Below are 7,962 nucleotides of genomic sequence, written 5' to 3' on the forward strand. Positions count from 1 at the left end.
AAGGTCTAATGTTTTCCATGAAACTTCCAAAGAAATTAGCAGTGATCAAAGTGAAAGCACATCTCACAACTAATACTACGGAAGCTAAAGGTAATGCTCTTGCTGATATGGCAGCTAAACAGGCTTGTTTCTATGCAACTGTACAAGTGTGTTCAGGTAGTGCAGCACAGAAGACAATTATGCCTCCTGAATCAATAATTGAACTGTACAAAGACGTTCCTCAGTATGAAGCATGGACATGGTTAGACAAAGGAGCCACAGTGGATTCATCCGGTTGCTGGACCAAAGGGGGAAAGTATGTTGCTCCCGAATCACTGCTGCCATATTTGGCTCAACAAATACACAGTTTAGGTCACAGTGGTCCAGCAACGATGAATCACAGGTTCTCAAATCAGTGGTGGAATCCAAAATTCAGAAATGTAGCCACAGAAACAGCCAAAAGGTGTGTTACATGTCAGAAAAATAATGATATACCAGCAGCCACTACACCAGCAGCACATACCCCAGCTCCACCAGGACCATTTCGTCACCTGCAAGTTGATTACATATCATTGCCTCGTTGTAAGGGAAAAACTGATGTTTTGTTAGTAATAGACAAGTTCTCAAGATGGGTAGAAGCTTATCCAACAGGGCGTGCTACAGCTGCACATACTGCTAAATACTGCTAAATACTGCTTGTCACTGATTTCATTCCCAGATGGGGATTACCAGCATTGACTCAGATCAAGGTACACACTTCACAGGACAGATAGTCAAGGAAGTGTCTAGAATGTTGCAGATTAAGTGGAACCTTCACTGCCCATACAGGCCACAAGCATCAGGACAGGTTGAACGATCGAACAGAACAATCAAAACCAGACTAAGCAAAATGCATCAGGAAGGGGTACCATGGGTCGAAGCACTGCCAGCAGTACTGTGTAGTATGAGAGCATCACCTAACAGAACAGTAGGACTGAGCCCTCATGAGATTATTACTGGACGCCCCATGCAGATGCCAGGTGTGATTGATCTTAGAAATGCTGATGTACACATTGCCTCAGATGCCCTGATTGTTTACTGTTAAAACCTAACAAAGGCGGTACAGAGTGCCAGAGGGAGAGTTGAGTCATGTTGGCAGACTCCACCAGAAGGTGGACACACAATCATCCCAGGTCAATGGGTCATGATAAAGTCATTCAGAAACAAGCCGTTAGAACCAAAGTGGCATGGGCCACATCAAGTGATGTTGATTACAGCAGCTGCAGTATTGTGTCAGGGAAGGAAAACCTGGACTAATTGTACACACTGTAAGGTTGTTCCCCCACCAACAGGGATAGGTTAGGACACGGAACCAGTGAGGAGCCCAGAGAAGAACCGAATGCAACAGGCTTCGGGGGTCAAACTCTGCGGTGAAGACTCCCTCATAGGCCCTATCCTAGTCCATCCTTACCTCACTGCGTTCTTTTGGTGTCAAAGGAATTAAGAAATAGGGAAAGATGGAACAATAGAAGACCCAGAAGAAGTTTACAACCCTAGTGTTTGAACAAATACTGCTCTACTGTCTAGCAGACTCAGAAAAAGTTTACAACCCCAGTGTGTGAACAAATACTGCTCTCCTGTCTTTTGTTTTCTTTCTTACTCTGTGCAGATACCACTGATGACTTCCCGAGACCCATACGCACTGACCTCGTCATCTGCGTATGAAGCCACAAGAAAACCTCAAGAAACAACTTGACCCACTTCCGAGACAACTATCACAAAAGGATAAAGAAAAGAAAAAGAAAAAAATACACAACGCAGAGACTACGAAACCTTCAGTCATCCATCGACATGATCAAGATTGTCCTACTACTACACATCATGAAGATCGCACAAAGTCCGGACTCCAGAAACAACATATTCTTAGAGCTGATGAATATGTCACAAATGCCTTGTTTGCTGGAAAGAAAGTGTGCATGTCACATCCGAAGATGACTGCATTCCAGGACTCACTTGTGCACAAACATGTTGGTCCAACAAGACATTCTTGATCTTTCAGCAAATTACACCAAGATGACTGAAGATAATTCTTCATGGTTCAGAAACTTGATTGATCACGAGAAAATCACAGTTCCAACCAGAAAAGACTCACGGACCCTATTTGCATGTTTTGTTTCTGTGTCAACATGCAATTACAGAAAAGCAAACACAGAACATGAGTTATGTGCCTGTAACGACCACAAGTTACAAGAATGAACTTTTAAGTGTTTAAATTTGTATATAATGTGAGAGTTATTTAGAACTCTCAAAGGGGGAAATGTAGGATTACAAATTTTATTTAAATGTTTAATTGAGCTTCCAATACAATAGTATAGAAAATGAGAAAGTTTATTAGTGTGAATTTTGTATCTAAGGTAAATGATGTCACAAACCTCCCTGTTCCTGTCTGTCCAGCTCTCTATTGTAAGTTAAATTGGTCAGAGCCCTGAGACTATAGCCTTTTGTCTTTATGCACTGCCTGGCCATTAAGATAATGTGAAGGTATCGGTGAAGAGTCTGGCTGATTGGATACATTACACTGTTATGCTGATTGGATTAGGATTGGTAACACTCTCAGTCTAGGGCACATTCCTTAACCCGTATGCCTCATTTACATGCTTTTGTTTCCACCTTTATGTAACTCCTCCCCCTGAAAGGGTATATGAACTAAATGTATACTGCCTTAGTTAGACTTGATTGAGATGACTACAGCGACGAAATAAAGAACTTATACCTCAACAATCTCCTGGTCTGCAACTCTATCTTTTCAACACTTGAGAAGAAAAAGTTCACAACAGAGGTTAGCGACCCTTAGCGGCATAAATTACAAATGACATATTGTAGCTTTAAAGATAGTGGGTTTTCTTCTCATGCCAAATCTGAGAAATCTGAACAACGGTAGCATGGGCAAAGAACAAAAAGATGCGAGACAAAAATACCTCACTGTTGGGTGTCATGATAGAACATTACCAGAAAAAGGTAACAGAAAATACATCAAAACTGAAATTCCTGTCCTAACTGCTTCCGAAAATCTAGCTCAGCTCAGGTGTTTTTTTTTTTTGCCATCAAGCAGGAGTGATGTGGGCAACCATGATCCCATTGTTAAAATAAGATATGAACAGCAACAAGTACGTTGTATACAAATAAAACCATCCAGAATGAAATACTAGTAGATGAAACTAAAGATATTCAGAAAAAAGAGCAAATGTCAATTGTCCTGAGATACTATTACAAGGGTCTGATTTATGAGAGCTTTCTAAAATGTCAAGAGGCAGAAAAGCTGGATGCTACTGGGTTAACTGAGAAATTAATTGACTGTTTGGAAAAGTATGTAGAAGAAAAGTGGAGTAGAAGAAAAATCTGGTAGGTCAGGGGTAAGATGGGGCAGCTGTAATGAGTGAGGCCCATTCAGGTGTCCAAGCAAGAATAAAAGCAGTGGCCAAGCATGCATTTTATGTGCACTGCAGTGCACACCGTCTCAACCTGGTCATAGTAGATGCCATCAAAAGTGTGCCTGATGCTGGCAATTTCTTTTCTTTGTTGGAAAGACTTTATGTCTTTTTGTCTGGATCTTTCATCCATCAGAAATGGCTTGAAGTGCAGCGGAACATGTATGATGGTGTATCAAGGGAGCTTGAGCAACTTAGTAATACACGATGGGCTTGCAGACATGTAGCGTGTTGCAATGTCATGGATAGATTGCCTGCTATCTTTTGCTTGAAGTGCTTGAAAAGATCTCAGCTGAGAACAATCCTCAAAGAGCCAGCTGCCCAAAAAGGCCTTAATCAGCAACAGATCCAAGCATTTGGACGCTGGTCATCGGAGGCTTTCAGGAATCGATCAAATCGCTCACACATCAAAGAAGCTCAACGAACTCTCCTAAGCTAAATTCTTTAACACCAGCTTGTTCCCATACACCCAAACCTACAGGCGGACCTTATCCACTTTAACTCCTTCAATCCATTAAATAGAAATATTTCCATTCCCCCTGCCGCAGCAGAGCATCCACCCACTCGCACATGCAGGAACCAACTTCACTATTGACTGCCGAAACAGCAGTACTACCTCAGCTCCCACAGAAGTGCCGATTCTCCATCCTGAATGCTGGCACGGCTGCAGCAGTATTATCTCTTCTTCGCCCGCAGCAGTGATGTTCTCTCACGCTCCCGCAGCAGTGGTGTTCTCTCAAGCTCCCGCAGCAGTGATGTTCTCTCACGCTCCCGCAGCAGTGATGTTCTCTCACGCTCCCGCAGCAGTGATGTTCTCTCACGCTCCCGCAGCAGTGATGGTCTCTCACGCTCCCGCAGCAGTGATGTTCTCTCACGCTCCCGCAGCAGTGATGTTCTCTCACGCTCCCGCAGCAGTGATGTTCTCTCACTCTCCCGCAGCAGTGATGTTCTCTCACGCTCCCGCAGCAGTGATGTTCTCTCACGCTCCCCGCAGCAGTGATGTTCTCTCACGCTCCCCGCAGCAGTGATGTTCTCTCACGCTCCCGCAGCAGTGATGTTCTCTCACGCTCCCGCAGCAGTGATGTTCTCTCACGCTCCCGCAGCAGTGATGTTCTCTCACGCTCCCGCAGCAGTGATGTTCTCTCACGCTCCCGCAGCCAGTGGCGTCATGCCCATTCAAAGTGAGGGGGCACGTGCCCCCTCAGATTTTTCCTCCCTGATAATTTTTTTTGTCACAACTTTATTCCTATTATGCTCCATAATTACCAGAGCCTATAAAGACTCAAATGTATTCTCAGGGATGTGATTTTTCCGGATTAATTGGATTAAAATACATGAATTGGTTATGTCTAAACTGAAAGCAAACCGAGAAAATTGAGAGAAATCTGCTTGTCAAATGCGTGTATATTAGACGCGTCGCGTACAGGTCTTAAAGAGACAGTAGCCCTAATAATAAACATGCAGCCGCTTTTCCTTAAAGGGATAGTAATAAAAATTAAATTCCAAAAATAAAAATTCTGTCATTATTTATTCACTGTAATGTTGTTCCAAACCTATATTAATTTATTTCTTGTGCTGAACACAAAAGAAGATATTTTGAAGAATGTGAGTAACCAGACAGTTGCTGGTCCCAATTGACTTCCATAGCGAAAAATATACTATGGAAATCACTGGGGTACATCAACTGTTTGGTTACCCACATTCTTCCAAATAACTTCAACAGAAGAAAGAAACTTATTCAGGTTTAAAACAACTTGAGAGAGTAAATGATGACAATTAAAGTTTTTGGGAGAACTATCTATTTAATGTTAATAAAACAACAAAATCGGTATATTTTCCTGGTTTTTTGTCCTTAGCCAATCACATGCCTGATTCTTCTGGATGTGTAATAAATCGGTCAGCATCAGCCCGCCCCTTTTTCCTAATATGGTGTCTGTGTATATCAAATCAGCGCTCTAGAATCTTTGCTGTGTATGTTCAAACAACTCACTCGTCTTGCACGTTGAGCTGGCAATGTTTTACAGATGGTCTTGAAGTGGTAAGTGGGCAAAGCAACAAATCGGCATTGAATTAATTATCGGATGATATTAAAAGGTAGTGGGATTATTTGTGGTTGACCTGGAAATTTGAACTTGATCAAAAAGTTATGGATTGGATATTAGCTGCGAATTCAGAGCATTAACTTCAGTTGTGTTAGTGTAACGTTATCGATAGCTAGCCTAGTCTAACCTTCAGAAAACAATTACCTCAGATTGTGCCCCCCCAGAATTTTGGCTTGCATGACGCCCCTGCCCGCAGCAGTGATGTTCTCTCACTTTCCCGCAGCAGTGATGTTCTCTCACGCTTCCGCAGCAGTGATGTTCTCTCACGCTCCCCGCAGCAGTAATGTTCTCTCACGCTCCCGCAGCAGTGATGTTCTCTCACGCTCCAGCAGGAGTGATGTTCTCTCACGCTCCTGCAGCAGTGATGTTCTCTCACGCTCCCGCAGGAGTGATGTTCTCTCACGCTCCCGCAGCAGTGATGTTCTCTCACGCTCCCGCAGGAGTGATGTTCTCTCACGCTCCCGCAGGAGTGATGTTCTCTCACGCTCCCGCAGCAGTGATGTTCTCTCACGCTCCCGCAGCAGTGATGTTCTCTCACGCTCCAGATCCAGACAAAAAGACAAAGTCTTTCCAACAAAGAAAAGAAATGAGAGTGATGTTCTCTCAGTGATGTTCTCACGCTCCCGCAGCAGTGATGTTCTCTCACGCTCCCGCAGCAGTGATGTTCTCTCACGCTCCCGCAGCAGTGATGTTCTCTCACGCTCCCGCAGCAGTGATGTTCTCTCACGCTCCCGCAGCAGTGATGTTCTCTCACTCTCCCGCAGCAGTGATGTTCTCTCACGCTCCCGCAGCAGTGATGTTCTCACACGCTCCCCGCAGCAGTAATGTTCTCTCACGCTCCCGCAGCAGTGATGTTCTCTCACGCTCCCGCAGGAGTGATGTTCTCTCTCATGTTCTCTCATGAACTCCTTCAATCCATTAAATAGAAATATTTCCATTCCCCCTGCCGCAGCAGAGCATCCACCCACTCGCACATGCAGGAACCAACTTCACTATTGACTGCCGAAACAGCAGTACTACCTCAGCTCCCACAGAGGTGCCGATTCTCCATCCTGAATGCTGGCACGGCTGCAGCAGTATTATCTCTTCTACGCCCGCAGCAGTGATGTTCTCTCACGCTCCCGCAGCAGTGATGTTCTCTCACGCTCCCGCAGCAGTGATGTTCTCTCACGCTCCCGCAGCAGTGATGTTCTCTCACGCTCCCGCAGCAGTGATGTTCTCTCACGCTCCCGCAGCAGTGATGTTCTCTCACGCTCCCGCAGCAGTGATGTTCTCTCACGCTCCAGATCCAGACAAAAAGACAAAGTCTTTCCAACAAAGAAAAGAAATGAGAGTGATGTTCTCTCAGTGATGTTCTCACACTCCCGCAGCAGTGATGTTCTCTCACGCTCCCGCAGCAGTGATGTTCTCTCACGCTCCCGCAGCAGTGATGTTCTCTCACACTCCCGCAGCAGTGATGTTCTCTCACGCTCCCGCAGCAGTGATGTTCTCTCACTCTCCCAGAGCAGTGATGTTCTCTCACGCTCCCCGCAGCAGTAATGTTCTCTCACGCTCCCGCAGCAATGATGTTCTCTCACGCTCCCGCAGGAGTGATGTTCTCTCACGCTCCCGCAGCAGTGATGTTCTCTCACGCTCCCGCAGGAGTGATGTTCTCTCACGCTCCCGCAGCAGTGATGTTCTCTCACGCTCCCGCAGGAGTGATGTTCTCTCACGCTCCCGCAGGAGTGATGTTCTCTCACGCTCCCGCAGCAGTGATGTTCTCTCACGCTCCCGCAGCAGTGATGTTCTCTCACGCTCCCGCAGCAGTGATGTTCTCTCACGCTCCCGCAGCAGTGATGTTCTCTCACGCTCCAGATCCAGACAAAAAGACAAAGTCTTTCCAACAAAGAAAATAAATGAGTGATGTTCTCTCAGTGATGTTCTCACGCTCCCGCAGCAGTGATGTTATCTCACGCTCCCGCAGCAGTGATGTTCTCTCATGCTCCCGCAGCAGTGATGTTCTCTCACGCTCCCTCAGCAGTGATGTTCTTTCACGCTCCCGCAGCAATGATGTTCTCTCACGCTCCCGCAGCAGTGATGTTCTCTCACGCTCCCGCAGCAGTGATGTTCTCTCACGCTCCCGCAGGAGTGATGTTCTCTCACGCTCCCGCAGGAGTGATGTTCTCTCACGCTCCCTCAGGAGTGATGTTCTCTCACGCTCCCGCAGCAGTGATGTTCTCTCACGCTCCCGCAGCAGTGATGTTCTCTCACGCTCCCGCAGGAGTGATGTTCTCTCAGGCTCCCGCAGGAGTGATGTTCTCTCACGCTCCCGCAGGAGTGATGTTCTCTCACGCTCCCGTAGCAGTGATGTTCTCTCACGCTCCCGCAGCAGTGATGTTCTCTCACGCTCCCGCAGCAGTGATGTTCACTCACGC

This window comes from Siphateles boraxobius, unplaced genomic scaffold (assembly GCF_051911475.1).
Source record: "Siphateles boraxobius isolate OS27281-9 unplaced genomic scaffold, OSU_SipBor_1 76, whole genome shotgun sequence".
In the NCBI taxonomy this organism is placed as follows: Eukaryota; Metazoa; Chordata; class Actinopteri; order Cypriniformes; family Leuciscidae; genus Siphateles; species Siphateles boraxobius.